The 21,966-nt window shown below is 38.0% G+C and overlaps 1 long non-coding RNA gene across 1 annotated transcript; it reads right to left on the reverse strand.

Moving 5' to 3' along the window:
• Positions 1-176: 176 nt before the first annotated feature.
• LOC124274117 lies at positions 177-21,569 on the reverse strand. Its single transcript, XR_006897861.1, has 3 exons — positions 21,480-21,569; positions 19,433-19,438; positions 177-191 (listed from the first exon to the last, which is right to left on the reverse strand). It is a non-coding gene; the product is annotated as an uncharacterized LOC124274117 (long non-coding RNA).
• Positions 21,570-21,966: the final 397 nt, after the last annotated feature.

The raw sequence follows: 21,966 nt of genomic DNA on the forward strand, positions 1-21,966 counted from the left end.
GTTTTCTGTTGAATCCATGATTTGATCCTCAGCAGAGTGTGAATAGTATAAATCACACAGGGACAGGGACTTACATTTCGGGACAAGTCTGCTAGATCTGAAAGCATATTTTGGGAATAATCCATGATTACCATTTTACTTTCTTGTATAGCAGATATCTTTCTGAAGGTTTATTACAGCTGTTTCTAAATCTAAGTGGGCACGAGAATAGTCAACATTCCTTCAGTTGTTTAAATCTCTTCGTTCTAAATCTGAAAATGGTTCATCCTGACAAAGCCAGCATGAAGTAAACTTAAACAACTAGATTCCAAATATGATCAACATCTAAGAGTCTTTCTTTGATCTTTCATGGTATCTCCTTCTGGCAGTCTGCAGGATGAGGCGGATGAGCCGTTTCTTAAAGAGCGTCGCATGAAGCTGTCTTTACAGTTAACAGGGTTATATTCCAATGAGTCAAACCCTGCTTATAACTATATATTTAATCCCCTTTATTAGGATCTTGGCAATATAAAGTCATCAAAGGAACCCTTCCAAGAAATGATAAAATACAGATAATCGTATCAAATCTAAAGTCGTACTTGACTGATTACTGTAAATGCTGCAGTGTTTCAACATAGAGCCTCATCAGACCATCCCACAAACTGTTTAACAATGGAGTGTCAATTAGCAACAGAATTGCAAATATAATCATCAGCAAAAGAAACTCGTACACCATTTGTAATGTTAAGAGCGTGAGTTGCAGATGATATTACATGTGAGGTTGACAATTTCTAGTTAAGTTTTTAGTCTTGTGAATCATCATATTTGAATTACTGAATCTGACTAAGACAGGGTAAGGCTTCCGGCATCCTCCCAGCGGAGTAACTTGCTCCTAGTGTTTCGCGAGATCTTAACCTTTCCAGAAGATTAACACCATAGATGGTGGAATAAGCTGATCGGTTAGTTATAGGCTAAAGGTTAGTTATCTTATGCAGGATAAACATTTGTTACTGATAACAACGTGCCAGTATCTTTGCTACACAATTCATAGTCTTCTCCAAGAATCTTTAGAACCGACTGTACGACCACAACAACAGTGCTAGTTGTCCTGGAAGGTCAAGCAGACATCTAACTCGCAGTGGGTGTTAATTTGAATTCGTTACTGATATAATACCCACGCGATGCTGTCATTTATTTCCTATGTTTGAGAATTGCAGCGACTTCCTTGCAGTTTTGGCTAAGCATATTGGATTTGATCAGATGCACACCCGAAACTGAAGGCTTGGTACTAATTTCATTATTGCAGTATGTGCACTTCAGCTTTCTAAACTGCTTGCAGAGATAACAGTACTAAAATTAACTTTGCAAGACAAGACGTAGACTTTCCGAAAATATACAAAAGCAAGGGTTTTTTTTGCTTGCATGACGCAGTAATGTCCCATCGCAACATTGGTGCTAACTTGAACATTAATCACACGGTTATTTGTCGACTGGTGATCGACCACCGGTGACGTGAAGCATCGTCCATGCCTGGAACAACGAGGAAGACATATAAAGACCATTGATCATGATGAGCGTGGTGGTTTTCAAAGCATATGTAACAACATGTAGTGCTACCCATGTGTATAGATTAGAAATCGTAATCAGGTCTCATATCGGAATGTTCATTTCTGAACCTGATTTACCATCCTCGATAATCTCCAGGGCATACGTTCCGATAAATCTCCACTGCTACGGCTCGGCCCGATCATTCTTTTACCTCCCTTTGCTGGCTTTTTATCCAAGCAGGTGTCTTCGCAGGGAGGTTGAGCGTACCAATCACAAGGCTTCTATTATAACTCCCTTCCGCTTCTATTATCTAACCGATTAAACTTGGCAACACAATTGTTGCAGAGGTACCCCTTGAAAGAGGTAGAAGGAGTTTTTGCATATATTCTTTGAAGGATTCGGACCTGTCAATTTTGTCCGTATGATTTTTTCCCTAAATCTGGGTCGCTAAGCGAGCAAACCTTCGAAGCTGCGGTGCACGCAATGTGCAATACAGCGTACCCACTGCATACAGTGGACTACGATGTGTATGAGTTTTAAAATACCATTCACTGAAGCCAAAAGGACATGTCAACGTATTTTACAAATATACTACTACTGTAAAACACAAGCAGAATACGACATGCAAATAATACGTCTGACCAAATGTAAGACTTTGTTTAGTAAAGCAAATACTAAACGATGATCTTCGCTGAACGTGATCTCTTCACAAACTTGTATCTCCTGCTCTCTAAGCGCGGGTTGGATTCTGTACAACCGGCATACAGTATGTTGTTTGGATATCAATTTACCTGAAGGAATCAATCAAGTTATCCTTTTAACACGTGTTCATTGTATCACATTTAGTTACAATCAGCTTATCTGTGAGAGGTTTTGATAACGTAAAAAAGTTCGCCTTTCTTTTTTGACATCCTCAAGCGAGAGAAAACTGGACAAGCCATGCCAAGGGAGGAATAACACTAAGTATACTAAGTATTCCCTTGTTTCCACGGGGTGGAGTTGATGGTCATGATCACCAAGGAAACAGTAGTAGAGTTAAGCTGACACATACACACAGAAACTCTCCACGCAAGTGTCATATAAGTATGCCAATATCTCCAGAAGCTTGGTATCATCGTACATAAGTCGCTGTGGGAGGAGTGTTTAGAAACGTAGTCGGAAGGACACAGCTTCAGATGTGGTCAAGTCAACTTAGTTGACATGCAAACCAAAAAAGGATGGCGGCTACCGATTCTTTCTACATTCGCAAGAATATCTCACCACGTTTCTCGTTATTCGACGTTTGAAGACTGCAGCTAAAGTCGCTTATGACCTTTCACTCATATTTTTTACACAAGCAAATGAAACAAATGATTAACAAACATTTGCACTTGTTTTAAAGGGTTGAGATGCAATAGTGCATGTCACAGCCACAAACGCCGTGTAAACTGTGACTGAACTGCGCGGTGACGTGATTCAGATACTACACTCTGTCAAAAAAGAAACGCAACCCATGTCTTCACATATAAGAGACTTCGTAGAATAAAGGTATTGTTTGCAAATGTAATTTGTGTGAGTATATCATGTACGTCGTTCATGAACGTAAGCGTTCGAACACACCGATTAGCATTCATAGGGATCTTTTATTGTCTCATTTCTTCACCATGCATGAAGTTTTCATGGTGACTACGCCAAAAGCCAAATGCACGTGCAAATTATGGAAATGACAGTTAATATTGGGGTATTTAAAATCCCGTGTGAATTCGCATCTGACTCCATCATTCGTCGCGGAAAATCAAAATCGAAAATGCCGAGTTTGAGTGCTGCAGATAGAAATATCGCCATTGGCCGGAGAAAGTTTCGGAAGGGTTGCACGACACTTCAGTGTACACAAAACAACGATTTCCCGACTTTGGAACCGTTTCAATCAATTCAATTTGAAGTGGTAGGCCCAGAATCACTACGCCAGCTCAAGATCGGTTTATCCGGCTCCATCACCTACGTAATCGGCAAGCCATACCGACTGACACAGCAACACAAGTGCCGGGTGTGAGGAGAGTGTCAGCACAAACGATCAGGAACCGTCTGCGAGAGGCCGGTCTACCAGCAAGAAGACCACTTGTTGGACCTGTACTACGCCTCCTACGACTCAGGTGGTGTAACAACGTTAGCATGTGGACCCTGAGAAACTGGAGGCGTGTCTGGTTTAGTGACGAATCACGTTTTCTGTTACAACGTCATGACGGAAGACAGCGGGTCTATAAACGACGAAATGAACGTTGGACACCAAACTGCGTTATACAAGTGGACTGATTTGTTGGCGAAAGCGTCATGGTTTGGGGAACCATGTCACACAACCAAAGATCCGACTTGGTGATCATTTGTGGCAATCTGACAGCTCAACGCTACATCATCCAAACAGTGAATTTCTTACATAATTCTAACGTAAATGTGTTGCCATGGCCCTCCAGATCCCAAGACCTCAACCCCATAGAGCATCTGTGGGATTTTCTTGACAGACGTGTACGTCAACATAGACCGCCGCCGCAGACGCTCGAACAACTAGCCGTTGCACTAAAGGAGGAGTGGAGACCAATCCCTCAGGAAAGAATCCGACGTCTGATCCTTTCAGGAGGTGCCGTGTAGTGATTGCAGCTCGTGGTGCCCATACGAGGTACTAAGAAAGACGCCCCCTTGTGACAAACCAGTCTCATTGAGGGGACGGTTAAGATAATTATCTTAAACTTGAATATCTAGACTATCATTATGTCAAATGTCACTGTTTTGTCTTCTAAAATAAATGCGTTGTACAATCTACAAAGTACACGGGTTGCGTTTCTTTTTGACAGAGTGTATATATCTGCAAATTCCACTGCTTGATATGTGTTTTTATTTAGACAGAGAAGTTTGGTTGTTGTTTATTACAGTTTATTCACTTAATAATATAGTTTACCTTTTTAAAAACAAAACATGTAAAACAATTTCAATTTCGTGCACTGGATAGAAGAATTACCAGCTCGCTGCGTGAAATGAGCAAGCTGGTTGTCCATATTGTGAAATATTTGGAGAAGTATTTTTCATTCACAACTATTGCCCATATCATACAATGAGCAGTATTGTTTAAAAGAAGCACCATTTGGGTGTGAAATAATGGAAACACAGTCATCCCACAGCAGGCATCAGAGAGTTCTTGTGTAAAGGACATATTCTTAAGCGATTATTGCCTCCTCGAACTGTTGCATTGTTTAAGCAGCATTTCGATATTTTAGTTTTAACACCAGAAATCGTAGAAAGCTTCTACGATTTGGAATTTAATTCTGGCAGGTCGATCTGTAATGAACATTTAGTTTCATATATTGTACTCACTGATAGAATACGTGATCATGAACGTAAGGAGCAAACATATCGACCTAGGTCACAGATGATGTGTAATTTCAGTTTTAAGTTTTAGACTCATCTGTCATTGTTTATATAATTAGTTCGTACAACCTTTTAAGTATTGCTTGGCGCTTATGAAAGGTATATGTTAGTTCATGGTTACTCTGGGATTTGCTTATTACATTGTCAAATCTGGTAGAACATATTAAGAAAAAATAGATACAAGTCATTTTAATGACAAATTGGAAACCTCGGCAACCAGTCAATGGCATAATGTCCAGAGTTACTTAACAAGCTCAAACACAACATGCTTGTCATTAAAGCCAGTGTCACGTCTGTGTCATGTCAGTTTATACATCAGATGAAAACCTAAGCCCATGATACGATTTCCCATATAATAGATTTGTTCACCAACTGAACAATTTAATGTCAGTCTTGATTGCCTTACGTCTTTATAACGACGAAATAACCCATTTCTGAAGACACGTGTTTTTAAACATACCAGTCCAATATGCGCTCATCTAATGAATCCAAAAGACGTTATCGGCTGATCTAAAAGAAATGCAAATCTAGCGTCAAATCTAATAATAAAGTACTTTTGATGGATTCCTCTTCGACCTAAGATTGTCACATGTCTCAGTTGATTCCAATGTTCTATTTTTATTGAATGTCCTACCCAGGTAATTTCCTAATACAATAGAACAGTTGATGTCACATTTCGTTTGAAGTCAGTACAAAGACATAACATGCGCTTGAGAACATTTCTCTTTTTTTCGGTATTTCTTAAACTCCATACCCTTTGATTATCTGTAGTGTTTTGTTACAATCTTAAATGTAAGACTTACTCTTAATCTAAAACCTTTAACATGAAGGGCTATGTATGTAAAATGCGTAGCTCCAATGTATTTTTTTCACATCAAGAGGTCTCTATCGTCTATTGTGAGAAACAACGTTATAAACCAGGTTTACTGGGTACGTTTTACACTATTTACATTCGTCTGTGGTTTAATATGGACATGGTCTCTACAGCATACAGGTCGTATGCCCAACACGGGATCAATAAACACTACACTACAAAACAAAGGATCGTGCTGTCTATTTGAATGCTTTCGGCATGAAGTTGGCTTATGTGTTTTCCCATCCCTTTTCTGAAACATCTTTACAAATATTGCAAATAATATGTATTTGAGTAAGAAACTCAAACAGCTAAATTAAACACTTCCACTTCCACATTCTGCTCAGGTTTTATCCTACTCAGTCACATATGAACCAGTTGGCAAGCTACATTCATGACCTAAAGAAACACTTGAGACAAAATAGTCATTAGACAGTATTTTACAAATAACGTTAATACAGTCGAAAATGCGTGTTATGCTGCTTTTGCGTATTTTTTCGATATCATTGTTTATTTCATATAAAAACTACACCTTTGAAACATATGATCATCGTTATTGTCAAATTATTAGTTTGCACTGTATCGACTGCAACAAACACCGGGTGTCGTCAATGTAAGTACACACAATTGGAAGATGCCATCATTGGTCGTGGTTCTTAGATTTGTATAGCTTCAGTTCTTCTTTGGAACACTATGTGCCATGCTTCTGTATATGTGTATATGAGTCATGTGTATTAGGCATTACTATTTTCCACGCTGTACAGCTAATACTCCTATCTTAAACTACAAAAAGTATAATTCATGCCGGGTATGAAAACAGCATTTAAAATCAACAAAACCCTCTGAAATATAGAAAACTTCTTTTTAGTGAAGACAGGTAAAAGCAACAGGTATAGCTGATAAATGTATTGAGAAAAACGGATTAAGTACATATGTGGCGTTTTCGAAAAAAAAACATTTCTTGTGAATAATAACGAAAGTGTGTATATCTACATATCGCATACTTTACATTTTGCTACAGTGGAATATACTGAGTCAAAAAAGAAACTTCACATTCTTTCTTCAGGGCACTATAAAAGAACAAGAGATGGTAAGATGGTTAAATTGTTGTGATTTCATTGCTGAGATCTGTGTGATGTACTCGATACACTGAAAGTGCCATAATCAGTTCCATTAGGCTACACCGCCGTTCCAAAACATGGGTATACAGAATGTCAAGTCACAATATGGACGTCGAGAATGGAGATTGGCAGCCCGCAACCGATTTCGAATGGTCTGTGAGGACAGTCGACCTCTAAACATCTCAGCCCTGGTTCGTGTAGCCGGCAGAAATCTGTCACGTAGGTGACGTAGGACGATTTGACGGTCTTCTGCTCGTGACGTCACACGTGGACGACCCGACCTTGGGCGATCAGAAGTGGTGCCAGTTTGTTGTAGACGACCTCGCAAGTCATACACAGTACGACGGCTGCATCCCATTGCTCTTGCGACGTCAATAACTGATCTTCCCGCTTGCAACATGCCAACGGCACGTTCACGTTGCACATTTGACAATCGTGGCATTTCAAGTACCGTTAAAACTGTGGTTTAAAAGTGTGTTTTCAATTCTTGAGGCCAATGCAAACACGTGCATATAAAGAAAACTTCGATGCGAAGATCACGTGATCTACTGCACGTGCAAAACCTGATTTGGCACTAACGTCATTTTAACGACGAATGGATGGGTTTGAGTGGGTTTTGCTAACGTTTTTCTAGAGTCGAAAGATAGGGATCCCATTTCGGATACATAGATGTATCATCCGAGAAAAATTATTCATTATTTTTCAAATTACATTTTGTGAAGTTACCTGTCTTGACTCAGTATATATCGAGTTTTACAAGGCTAGGCAGTAAGCTGATGAAGCCAGTGAGTTAGACAAAGGAGGTCGCGGAAGCCATCCACATCAAACGCCAAAAGGCCACCATCAACCGAGACCAAGGATATTTTATTCCATCCGCTTATGGTGCACTCCTCCACCAAGCCCAGTCTACTGTATAAACTCTGCTGTATAAACATCTCATTACTTGTACATCATTGGCTTCCACGCCTTTCAATTGTCTATCTCACTGGCTTCATCAGCTTACTGCCTAGCCACTTAACAAGTGATTTCTGCAGGTGTACAAGCAATAAATATATAAAATATGAGTCCAGATATTTCTTCGTTGTCAAATCTCCTTTATAAATATATATATATATATATATATACACACATCCCCCCTCTTCATGTTCCATTTATGCTTGACAACGGTACAAGAATCTGTATCGAAACGTCGCACTCACGAATAATAGAAGTTTGTTCTATATTGTACTTCCCAATTTCTAAACTGCCACTCAAAGAAGTTACTTTAGTATAGTATTCAACTGAATAATATGTCTCAAGGTAACAGTAAATTAAAAGTGACAAGCCTTACAAAGAAGTATAGTCAGTGATGACATCAACAAATACTGTGGGTTTGTCGCCAGGTTGCGTTCCACACATATATACATTTACTAGTACAGAGCAGACGTTACTAAATATTTACACAACAACTTTTTTGTGCCAACCAAATCAGGAAACGCGATTGTCTGTCTGGTCTGTTAGGTGATTGCCTAGTTGTTTACAGACCGCCTGCTTGTTTACAGACCGCCGTCGTCGCTTGGCAGGAGTACAGCTGGGGGAGTCATGCATCCAACTCAACTTCAGCAACTTGAGTGAGCGCTGGGTGAAAGCAACAGGGCAGGACAAGCTAACCCCGGCGGCGGAGACCAACTGTCATTACTTGTTTTCAGAGATCCATATTTACAATTTTCATCGTTAATTTGATTTAAACAATATTTTATTTCCATTAATGTTTACATTTTTCATATTACACGACATAACAAAATGGAAATAGGATTAGCAAACAGGCCATATGGCCTATGTCAATGCTTCTCCGCATATAGTTATATCTTGACAAAATTCTATGGAGCAGACATTAGGACATTAATGAATGAATCAAGACAAAATACAAATAAAGAAAATAAAATAAAGAACAAGATACCAAGTGCATTTTATGTTTATAGGTTGTTACTTGAATTCCGTAAAGCGGTTAGTTTCAGTTATGTAATCCTGAACCGATTTAAACAGTATTTTATTTCCATTAATGTTTACATTTTTCATAGTACACAACATAAGAAAATGGAAATAGGATCAGCAAACAGGCCATATGGCCTATGTCAATGCTTCTCCGCATATAATTCATTATTACCTTGACTTAATTCTATGGAGCAGACATTAGGACATTAATGAATGAATCAAAACACAATAAAAATAAAGAAAAGAAAATAAAGAACAAGATACCAAGTGCATTTTATGTTTATAGGTTGTTACTTGAATTCCGTAAAGCGGTTAGTTTCAGTTATATAATTCTGTACGGATTTTATTAGGTTTTCATTGTCTAGAGGAGATAAGTCGTCATTGCCGTGAAGTATGGTATATATGCTGAGGTGGTTAAGGACAAAGTATTTGTCGGGTCTAAACTGGGCATAGCGGGGACATAACAGAAAAAAATGGATAGCATCTTCTCTGTTGTGGCCACATGAACAAGTGGGATCATCAATCAGGAATCTGTCAAATAAGTGTGCTTTTAAATCACTACAACCTAGCCTAATTCTGGATAGGATCACTTGGTATTGTCGCTGGCCATAACTAGCAATGTATATAAAATTTGAAGAAATCTGAATATCTGTGGAAATCAATTGTTTAAACCTAGATAGGGAATCTACATTTCTGATATTGATATCAAGTGCATTCCATGCTTTAACAACAGAAGGCAGGAAAGATCGGTTATACTGGGATAAGCGCCCAGCATTTGTCTGGAAGTCGTTGGAGTTACGAAGGTTATATCCTGTTATGCTGGAGATACTAGATGGGACCCATAATGATAGGTATTTAGGAGTCAGCCCATTGACCATTTTGTAATATATACATAATTTATGATAATGTCGCCTGTCAGACAATGAGCAATAACCCGTTTCCCTGTAAAGCTTTTCGTGACTAGTTCCTCGTACTGCTCCACATATTGTTCGAAGAGCATCCAAGTGTAGGTTTTCTAGCATTTTTACTTGTTCTTTGTTACAATTATCCCAAATGTTATCGCAGTAGTCAAATATGGGTAAGATAAAAGATTTGTACATAATTTCAAGCGTTCTTCGATTTAACCTGTATTTTAGACTACGCAAGCAATTAATTAGTGGGCTCACTTTACGGACAAGATAATCAATATGTTTGTGCCACTTTCCATCTTCCTGAAGAACCAGCCCTAGGTGTTTATGATCACTTACTTCAGGTATAAGAACATCATTCATTCGAAGAGGTAATTTAGGACTAGAATTAATTATAGTCGAAAATAGCATGGCTTCAGTTTTGGTAGGACTAAATTTCACTTGCCATTTATCAGCCCAGTCTGTTATACGTTCTAAGTCACTATTCAGTATAGCGGTTGAGAATTCAGGGTCTTCAATAATTACATATAAGGAAGTATCATCCACCAAAAGTTTAATATTACTCGTTATCTCGTGAGTCAAGTCATTGATATAAACGAGGAATAACAGAAGTCCTAAAACTGAGCCCTGAGGAACTCAAGCTAGAACAGGTTTATAATTTGACATGTAGCCATTAATTACTACAGCTTGTTTCCTATTACTAAGGTAGCTCCCAAACCAATCCAAAAGATTACCGCTTATCCCTGTTGACTTTAATTTTACTAGTAAACCCTCGTGCCAAACACGATCAAATGCTTTGCTAATATCGCAGAATATAGCACGAACTTCCTTTCCATAATCCATTGCTTTGGAAATCACATGGTATAATTCAGTTAACTGATAAACAGTTGAATCTCCAGGTTTGAATCCCGATTGTGAGGTGGTTATAATATCATTATCCAAGAAAAAATTATAAACATGCTTAAATACACATTTTTCAAATACCTTAGAAAGAGAACATGTCAAGGCAACTGGTCTATAATTATTGCAATCAAAAACACTACCTTTTTTATGGATTGGAACAACAACAGATTGTTTCCATTGACAAGGAAAACAGGAAAGATGGGAGCGCACAGAGATACAGCTAATTTTTTTAAAAGCAAGTTACCAATATTATCTGGACCTTTAGCTTTGTTAGTATTAAAGTTTAATAAAATGTCATGCACTTCATTTTCGGACAAGAGCAAGTCATTAAGTTTATTTGCAGGCTCATGTAACTGCAAGTTTCCTTACCGGTAAATTTCTCTTTTTAGCATTTTTATGCATACGATTTCTTTTCCTCATTAGCTTACGCAAGTGGCCATTCATCCAACAGCAATCCCCCGGTCTAACGACAATCTCTTTATGGGGTATGTACTGATCTATCAAATGTAATAATTTTGAAGTAAATAGTGAAACAGATATGTCAATATCACTGTGGTCAGTAATATTTCCCCAATCAGTAGCAGCAATGCAATCACTCAAGCCATCATAATCTGCGTGGATATAATCGTATACAATTCGCTTATAAGATTCCTTACGTGGCTTTCCAAACTTGAGGGAGACAAATACTGGACTATGATCACTGCATATTGGAGGGGGAACACTTGATTTATGTACAATGCTATAAACAGAAGTAAAGATAAGATCAAGCAAAGAAATAGTGGTATCTGTTACGCGTGTAGGTTCAAAACGAGTTGTGTTAAGTTGTAAAACAATTGCAAGTATTCAATTTTGTCATTGCGTCTGTTGAGTATATTAGCGTTAAAGTCACCTGCAACAATCATTTTAGTGTTTTTATCCGCAGCTTTCGCGAATGATTCATCAATCAGATCCCAGTAATAGTTCCTGAGGTCCGCTCTATAGAATGTACCAATCAGCAATTTATTATTGTTTACAATCACCTCAATTCATACGGCTTCTAAGTTTGGGAGATCAAGATCGGCAACATAAGTAAAATACAGATGATCTTTTACCTATACTGCTACCCCTCCTCCCCTTGTAGGCCTATCTTTACGAATCGGTGGATGGAAACCCGGTATCACAATTTCGTCGTTTGAAATGTCAGGGTGTAACCAAGTTTCGCATAAGCAAATGATATCATTATTACCATATTCTGCAACTATTAAGTCAACCTTATTCTTTAAACTCCTTACGTTCAAATGTACGATAGTGAACAAAGGTCCCGGGTGTGGGTGAATAGTCCCTGAGCATAGCAGGAGGATTGATATTGTTAAAAAGTAACGAACCCCTAGACATAAGTATAGAACTATACAAAAGCACAAGAACTTATCAAAACGGCGTCGGTTTCTATCGTAAAGAATAAGTGCAAAAAGCCCAACTGCCATTCGATACTGGCATATATCAACCCCCATTATCTTGACTAATAAACTGTATAAACAATACATAGTGGGGGACAGTGGGCAGTGCAATATTCATCTCATATATGTGTAAGCAAAAAGATAGAAAACCATGTTCAAACTGTGTGGATTGTAGAGCATATTTTCTAAAGCAAATAGTATCTTGCAGTAGAAAAATACAAAAACCGTAAAAGTAAACAACAGTTTTGCATGCCCCTGTGACATACAGACACAACTGGTTCCGGTATATTGAATTATTCATAACTATCATATAATATTAATAGTAAAGTCAAAGTTGCAAATAAAATGTCACTCGGAGTGTGGTATGTGTCAGTATAAAAGTCAAGTACACAAATTACATTACACCAAAAACAAATAAATGGCGCTGGTATCGTTATTTTCCCTTCTGTGCTCTGTGGACTCTATATCGGCGGAATAATCGTGACTGTTTGTCTCACTCGAGTTCATCTTGGTCTCCACGGTTACCGAGAAAATTAATCAAAATCAAAATCATCATTTGACGATATTTCGTTTCATTTTACCATTGGCCATGGCAGTTTTAGAATCTTTGAATAGCATTTAGAATGTCTAGAAGTTTTCACGAATATAAGATGTTAAAATAAAAGCACTTTCAATATGGAGCTAAACAGTAAACAATCTCATGTTGAACATGTTTATGTGCGGAACATAGCTAAAGGTATCCCTCCTTTTTTTATTGGTTCCCAGGATTACAATGTCATATGTAGAACAGTGATGTACAGACAGATGGATGATGTACAGGTATTATGTCAATATCATGTTAATACACATATATAAGTCAATAAAAGAGAAATATGACCTCAGGTAAATTGTATACATTTTAAATTCATCAAAGTACTGGGAAGAGAAGACCCCATTTATGATTGAAATCTTCTATTTTATTATTTCTTTTGCATATATGGTTTTCCACAAAGAATATTTTTCAAAGTTTTTATAAATAGAGCTATGTTTGGATGCGTATTTTTAATACTGCATACGTAAATGTTTTTTTAGGGAGGTACTTAGTTGAACTGACATGATGCTGCTGATATTGTCCATTTCACAGAGACATAAAGTATGTGGTTTAGAGGCTGGATGTAGAGAGGCAACTACTGAACAGCTAGTCACCCTGAAGTTTGTGTAGAAACTCATGGAAAGGCAAATGAAAGCCGTAAGCGTGTAATAGAACACAGTGAACACTTCAATAAACACAAACATTGAAGTCAGTTCTTTGCTTTGTTTGGGATTTTACACCAACAAAGGATTATTTGTATAAAGCTGCTGGTCAGCAAGATCCGTTTTACTGTTTAAGAGGACATGTCATATCATGCTATGTATATATATTTCATTTGTCCCTGTAAATGATGTGAATCAAAGAGTTTGCCATCAGGCTGTGTTTCACTGTTATTCACAGGCTAGACTTCCATACAGCAGCACCTGGTGACTGAAGTGATCTTGTAAGTCATCCTGGAATATCAAGAAGGAAGAAGATGTACTGTCCCCCATGATTAATTTTGTATTAAAAAGATTTTGACTTGGTTGACACATGTCATCGTATCCCAATTGCGTAGATCGATGCTCATGCTGTTGATCACAGGGTTGCCCGGTCCAGACTCGATTATTTACAGACCACCTCCATATAGCTGGAATATTGCGGAGTGCGGCGTTAAACAACAACAAAATCACATGCGGCTCAAATCATATACATATGTACTGTCCACATTCTCCTTTCTCATTCTATCAAGGGGATGTTTTGGGGAAAGGAAATTCCTTCCACTTTGTATTCCAAATTAGATAACATTCCGAGAAGAACTTTCTTTTCTGACAAATGCAAGTACTAAGAGAATAAAATATGACTGCTGTATCTTGTTCAGTTATTAACTGAATTATATTTAATCTGCTTTGGTTCATTTGATATGATCTATTATATTACATAATTTACTATTTTATTCCAACTGATTAACACATTATTTCATAAGAGTGGAAATGCCTCCGCGATAGCGTGATAACAGGAGTAGACATTAGTACACCTGAATGATTTCTGAGTTGTGTATAACTGTAACATTTCCATATACATATCCTTATCTATTTAAGCATTGGAATTATACTAATGATCTGCAACTTGATATCTTCTTGACGTTGTCTACAGCAAGCCTAAATATATCTAATAACATCAATCAGTGCTTTTCAATGCAAAGTTGCCTTTTTTATACATGTTCTAACTGCATCAAATTACTATTTGAACATAATTCAATGTATTATGTCATACCGCTTGATTAAACAAAGCTGAGATGGGCCTATCCATCGATACCCTTGCCTTGTTATAAAGTGGGTACCTTTGTGTAGATATCTATGCTTGTATTGATTCATTTGCTATTTCTTTCTGTATTTCTTCAGAACTGCATTATCTGAATATAATCTGAGTTGCAAGGATTATCTCGTCGTGAGGTCAAATCCTAAACTATTATGTTAAAAAGTGCCCACAATCTTCTAATGTTTCTAATGTCCATAAAACCGATTTTCTTTGTAGGCCGGAAAATTACAGTCAGGAATTCCTCTAAACTATATCATCCAAATTATGTGGTGAAGTGTTTCAAAGCAACACTTTCGTGCTACCTTCCACAGTTTCTGAGAGACGGGCATGTAATACGTAATCGCTCTAACACTTTCACAGACCAATCTTTGGACTGTTTGCTGTTGGCGCCTTTGGCAAGTATGTGACTGTCTGGATGTTCAACCCACTGAATGTCCAATCTCGTTTAGTACGAAAGCGTCCAGTTAGCTCATGACAATTAGTTTGCATTTAGGATAGCCTGTGTGGTACTGAGTAGTATGTGAGTGAATATAACTCTCACGCAGTGTCACTTATGGGATGGGAACTGCTTCTAATCTGTGAGAAAGCCCATGGGTAACCCTTGTGGTACAGTTACTGTACAAGAAGTGCAATTTACATATTAATAATTCGTTTTAGATATTCATGTTTCAAGTTACCATTGTAAATGTGTCAAAGTAGAGATTATTGGTTATATATTTGCACAAATTTAGTTTAAAAAAGAAAGCAGTCCTCTAACAAATGTTATCAATTTATGCGAAATGAAACTTTGCGGCATGTGATAGTACCCATTTGACTTGGCCGTATCATTACGTTAGCGTGCAGTGTACTGTTAGTTAGTTACATTGACGCTGAACATGCATGACAAAAGGAGCAACACGTTCCACGACTAGCCAGGAAGAAATATTGTGTAAAATACTAAACTGTAAAATCTTATTTAATACCATGGTAATATTCATGAATATTTAAGAACTGCAATCTATCATAGCGAATTATCTAACGAAAAACATTACATTATACAATACAAATTCTCATTCAAGAACTGTTTTATCCATTTTACCACAAAACGAGAAAAGAATTTTGGAGAGGTTATCACATTTCTGTGGCAAGGTTAGAATGTATGTGTGAGAGTTACTCATGGTAAGAACTGTGGCTGGTAACTGAAGAGAGCGTGGTCAGTGTATGAGAAACTCTCATTATATCTTAGCCATTTCTTAGGTTATGTTTTGTTTTAACGAATTCTTACTTTTTCTCACTACAAAATTTATCTACTTCTTCAAATAACTGAGGCGAAAAATATGTCCATAATCGCCATATGAATCTCGATTTTCCCCTGGAAACAGATTCCAGTAGGTTTAAAAGGCAAAATAGCTGTCCAAACGTTATGAATGAATCACTGAACAGCCAGCAATTATATCAGGTGTTTGTGAAAACTGACGTCAGTACCCGCCACTCACACAATCCTATGAAACAGTAACCTCACATCACACAACAGTGTGGGAAAGCTGGACGGAAAGGAGATTCCCACTATTTCATAAACACGTGTTTATGGATCTCTGCCAAATACTCATGATACCAGTTTGGGCAAAAAGGTGAGAGTATTTGTCACAAACACACGCAAAGGAACATCAACTAGAAGCAAGCTGAAACATATATGGTGAAAGTTCAGAAAGAGAATTGCATCGGAAATATCCCCCATGTACTCTATTCAATGACACGTAAAATGCTGTATTAGATTGTGTACCTTGATTTGTTGTGCATGGGTTGGTGTAGTGGTACGTCTTGCCAAATGAGCTAATTCTCCAAACACTCCATGATATCAGCTTTTTCACAAATGCTGCCGTGGGTTTAAAGTCACTTCTTCATGAAAATGACCTAATTTGATCCGACACAACCGAATTTGATAACTGAACTTTGAAATTTACGAAATTAGACACGACGGACAGGCACACTTTTACGCCATCATTCTCTCGAAGTAAGTTAATCAGAAAGAGATTATATATATCTCCCCGCTGGCATCACATATTTCCGTGACCCTTACAGTGTTGTAACCATCCTGCAGCAGTGTTCTGTCTTCAGACCAATGTCAGTGCCAGCTACAGATGGGAATATATCTGCATCACCATGTCAGAGTTCCATGTAGGCTGGGGGCCTGGTCCCCGCTATTCAGCCATATATGACGTCAACAGGTTTACAACTGTATAACGTTCTGTAGTCATTTCATCCAGCACTGACATGTGTTCTTGGTGGCAAAATATTATATCCAGGTACATACACAACTTATTACCCAATACAGCTCAATGTAATATTTTGTATTTCCCAACATATCACTTGTCACTATGGTTACCGTTATAGCCGCTGTACGCTCCTCCACGTCCCTGTTGTAATGGTATAGATACCAGCATGCGAGACCCTGAATGTGTGCATTGTATCTGTAACCCTAAACATTCACAATATTTAAGATTGCTTCATCCAAATGATCCTCGGATGAAATTGAAAACAGGAAAGCAATTTAGAATAGAAAATACCAAAAAAAGATATTCAGATTTAACGCTTCAAAACACATTGTAATAACAAGTCTTGATTAAGAGGCCAGTGTTATCGACCGAACACAGAACCCATGATCATATCGAATTCACGTTTCACAATAATTTGTTCCTCAACGCGCATCTCTAATCTTGCAAAATTTTGTATTTTCATACCCTTATATCAAAGCAATCTTTCATAACCTTACTCCAGGTAGTCAGTTTCGGGATGTGATTCAACGGGAGGTCTTCAACAATGCCTAAAACCCTCTTCTTTGAAATATTGAATGTAATAGATGAAATCAGAATGCAGGGGATGATGTGATTGCAGACGATTGTGTGACGTTTTGGGTACATTTTCCGTTCGGGGTTTGCCATATAATAAGTCACAGTAGACGCTCTCAATCGGGGCTCCTTTCCGCTTGTCTCTTCACGCACTACATATTGTGAACTGGTATGCAGGATAGCCATGTCAAGCGAAGATCCTGGCGAGATGAATCAACACCTTACCAGGATCGTATGAACATTGTACAGTGAATATGATCAATTGTCGGTGGGCTCGTTTACCAAACCAAGTTTAGAGTTGAGAAATCATTCCAACTATTTTCGTATAGAACGACAGATTTGCTTTTGAAAGAAAGCCATGTGCATGCATGTTTTTGAGGATATTGTCAGAGCAGCAAGACCTTATGTAAGCTTCCTGGTTCCTGTATATTTATTAATTAAATAGGCATTATGCTTCCAATAAACCAGGGTTCAGGGAAGACACCATTACTTGGAAACAGATGTGTGGCATAAGTCTATGTTAGGGTATAGGAGGTACAACAGTCGTAGCGCTACGATAGCTTTGTGAAACCAAGCCTAGCTACCTAAGAAAACTTTCCCACTGTGCAGAAAAACGCAGAAAAGTCCACATCAATCGTGGAAATAGCAACATAAACATATTACCTCGCTACTGAAACAGTAAAAACAGAAACGAAAGACTATGAAACTGCAACATTTTGACCTTTGACCTCTACTGCGAATGCGCGTTACGATCCGAGCTTCTTCAAAATTTCCAAGCAACCGTGAATCGCCTTGCGTAGAAAAAGTATTGAATATGTCGAAATAATTGCTGTCAATCACTTAATATGAATGGAAAGTAAACTAAACAAGTTGCACACAAGTACGATTATGATAAATGCCAAATAACACAAGAGAAATACTTTAAAAAGCTTGTAACTTTTGTCCAAGCTGGAAAAAGACAACATACGGTGGAGGCTTCCTCTTCCATGCGCGCATGCGCAAAATCGAAGTTGCAGGCTCTTCGGGTTTGTTCCAGTTTTAGCGATTTAAAGTTGCTGTTTTTACTGTTTCAGTAGAGTGGTATTATGTTTATGTTGCTATTTCCACGATTAATGTGGGCTTTTCAGCGTTTTTTTCTGTACAGTGGGAAAGATTTCTTTTGTAGGCCTGGAAACGAGGCCCGGGATTTTACTTACGTTGAAAATGGTCGTTCGCTGGCTAATTACCTTATAACAACACGAAGACCATCCGACTTGCAGCCAATGGTTCATCTATACTGGACTCGATGTCTGACCACTCCGGTCTTATCTGTGATACTAACGCATCTGGTATACCAAACGTGTGTGAGATGCATGGTGGATGCGAGATTTTGAGTCGGTTTCAGGATGTAAATTGTCACTGGAATTGGGACACACGGCAACAAATTAAACTTAACCATGTGGCCAAGTTTATAGAGATCACATACAATCTGGATGGCTACCTATATTGGACGATCAGTTGTGTATTGTTTAATTGCAACATTAAACATTTTCGGAATTTGCCCGGATGTGATGAAAGACCAGAATACATATCATTCACAGATCTTTAACGCTGGACCATACTGCTCTGTGACGTCTTATGGCGAAAGACGAATACATTTCTATTAGTTTCCGGCCTGTAAACACGAGAAGTTACCAGTGAATGTCTGGACACAACAATACCAGTAGCCATGGCTGCTTGACTGATAATGTCCATCAAGAAAAAGAAGGAGCGTGATAACATTGTTCTCTCGCAGTACTTCCGATGTCACATAACGACGAAATCCGATGGCAAGAAAACGTCCATAAAACGTCGGTTTTTCGTAGAATGGACATATACAAAAAGGCGTTATCGTGTTTGCAATGTCATAACGTTTATCTGAGCAGGAACGTCATATAAGTCTAACCCTGCATATAATATTGTGTCTTCAATCCTCTCTATGAGGATTTGTACAACAAAAAGCCTTCTCTTGTTCCATATTTTGGGCTAAGAATTAAACCATTCATTTCTGCTGCCGGCATTGAGCTGGAAAATATATCTCCTTCCCGCCTTATCTCTTCTCTTCCTTGGCAATTAGTGAGACCAGAAGTTGACCTAACACTGACAATGTTTAAAAAATCAAACACCAATGAAGTACAATATAAACAAGAATATAATCAATTAAAAAGTAAAAATAATACATACAGATCCGTATTTACAGACGGGTCAAAGGACGATGGCGCAGTGGCTTATCGATTACCAGATCACAGCTCAATTTTTACAGCCGAAGCAAATGCCATATTAACAGCCTTAAAATATATTAAAAATCACCCTAAATGCAAACAATATAGAATCTTTTCAGACTCTTTTTCGTGCCTTCAGGCTATTAAAAGTCTTTCTTGTAAACATCCACTTTTATTAGAAATTATTGAATTGTATAATGATCTTGCTACTGGCCAATTCGACATTGTCCTTTGTTGGTTACCCAGCCACGTTGGCATTTCTGGGAACACCATGGCCGATCTTGCTGCTAAAGCAGTACTCTATGACACCACTTCTTATTCCATACTCTGATTACAAAGCTCTGATTAGATCGTACATCCGTGATCTGATGCAGAAGAAGTGGGACACCCAAGTAGGTATAAACAAATTACATGAAATAAAATCCTATATTGGTTACACGTACTTGGGTTGTCAGTCCAGATTTGAAGAGGTCATCATACGACGATGTCGTATTGGCCACAGAAGATACATTCATGCCTACCTATTGGAAGGTGAGGATCCTCCGTTTTGTATCCCTTGTGATGAGAGAACCATATTTTTCAATGTAAAAACAGTAAAGGACCTTTTTAATCAAGTTAATTATCATTTAATCATTGATTTTTTAAAAAAGGTAGATTTGTTAAATGAAGTTTGATATATGTTTTGTAAATAGATACAGTTTTATAATTGGTAGCTCAGATTATCAACTTAGCTTGTTAGTGGCTGTATCCTCAAAGGGGGTTGAGGTAGCTTATAATTATTGTCCTCCTGAGAGGGTACGTAAGTCCCAAAACTTTCAAAGTAAAATGTAAATTTACCACATTTTAATCGTAGTATTTTTGTTCTTTTAACTGCCGGCTAAATTTTCCTACAATCGCCAGCGGCTCAAGGGATGGTGTAAATCCAGCTAGGGCCCATGCAGGTAGCAAAAGTAATGTAAGTCCCCATGGATTCTAGGATGGTAATGTGCCTTCACTTGTTGGCGATCTATAACCCGTGTTGTCTTCTTTAATTGGGATGTTTTAGCTTTGCTCGCTAGCTTTATATTCATATCTGTGATTTTCTAGTATTTTAACTGAACATCGTTGACAGGTTTTAATCTTTAAAATGCTTTCACTTTATATTGTATAACTTTTTTCGTCACGATATGGCTGTGATATTGCCGATGTGACGTTAAATATTAACTCACTCACTCACTGACTGAGCAGGAACGTACGTTAGATAAGCATAACATATCTGTAAATGTATTGGTAAAATCGGTATCACTGACACTTCTCGTGATCCCATCTCCATGGCAGGTAACTCAGGATGGAGCCGTGTTCGGAAACTTGAACATCGAGAACGTTACAAAGACAATATGAACGCCTTCGATAGAGTTAACTGAAATTGGCTCGGTAAAACCTTATGAAGCTTGGTATAATTGGACAATTTTATCATGCACTTAAATTAGTGTGTGAGAATAACAATTCATGTATTTGTACAAATGGAAACTTCACCAATTTCCCCATATTTCCAAAGCGTTAAACCATGTTCTTTTTTCATCAATGATTGGGCTCATTAAATTTACGATTTAAACAGGTAAGGAGTCATGCTTAGTTTGTCTTTTGGCACAGCGCAAATCACAGAGAACGAACACTCTTTCCGTTAATGCAGGATTGTGCTAAGAGTATGTCAGGTGGAGATTACAAATGGTTTGTTGAAATAACATTGTTAACTATAAACTGCCTTCTGTTGCTGATTCTTGCGTTAGATTGTGCATATAAATGCCTTGGCATCACAGGCCCTCGTGTCTTTGCGAGGATTAATTATTTAATAAATATTGTTTTTGAGATGACCCCGACTCAAAATGCTTCACAGTACAATACATCATGACAAGGCCGGACACTTCGGTGCACCCCACCCTAATGCTTTGCCGATCGCTACGCTACCATCGCATGCAATCAATTAAAACTTAATGGAAACATAATCATGAATGATTGGCCTATCGAACACCACCTAGGGCCCATACAGGTAGCAAAAGTAATGTAAGTCCCCATGGATTCTAGTATGGTAATGTGCCTTCACTTGTTGGCGATCTATAACCCGTGTTGTCTTCTTTAATTGGGATGTTTTAGCTTTGCTCGCTAGCTTTATATTCATATCTGTGATTTTCTAGTATTTTAACTGAACATCGTTGACAGGTTTTAATCTTTAAAATGCTTTCACTTTATATTGTATAACTTTTTTCGTCACGATATGGCTGAGATATTGCCGATGTGACGTTAAATATTAACTCACTCACTCACTGACTGAGCAGGAACGTACGTTAGATAAGCATAACATATCTGTAAATGTATTGGTAAAATCGGTATCACTGACACTTCTCGTGATCCCATCTCCATGGCAGG

The sequence above is a fragment of the Haliotis rubra genome, unplaced genomic scaffold (assembly GCF_003918875.1).
Source record: "Haliotis rubra isolate DU_JTF1 unplaced genomic scaffold, ASM391887v1 Scf188, whole genome shotgun sequence".
In the NCBI taxonomy this organism is placed as follows: Eukaryota; Metazoa; Mollusca; class Gastropoda; order Lepetellida; family Haliotidae; genus Haliotis; species Haliotis rubra.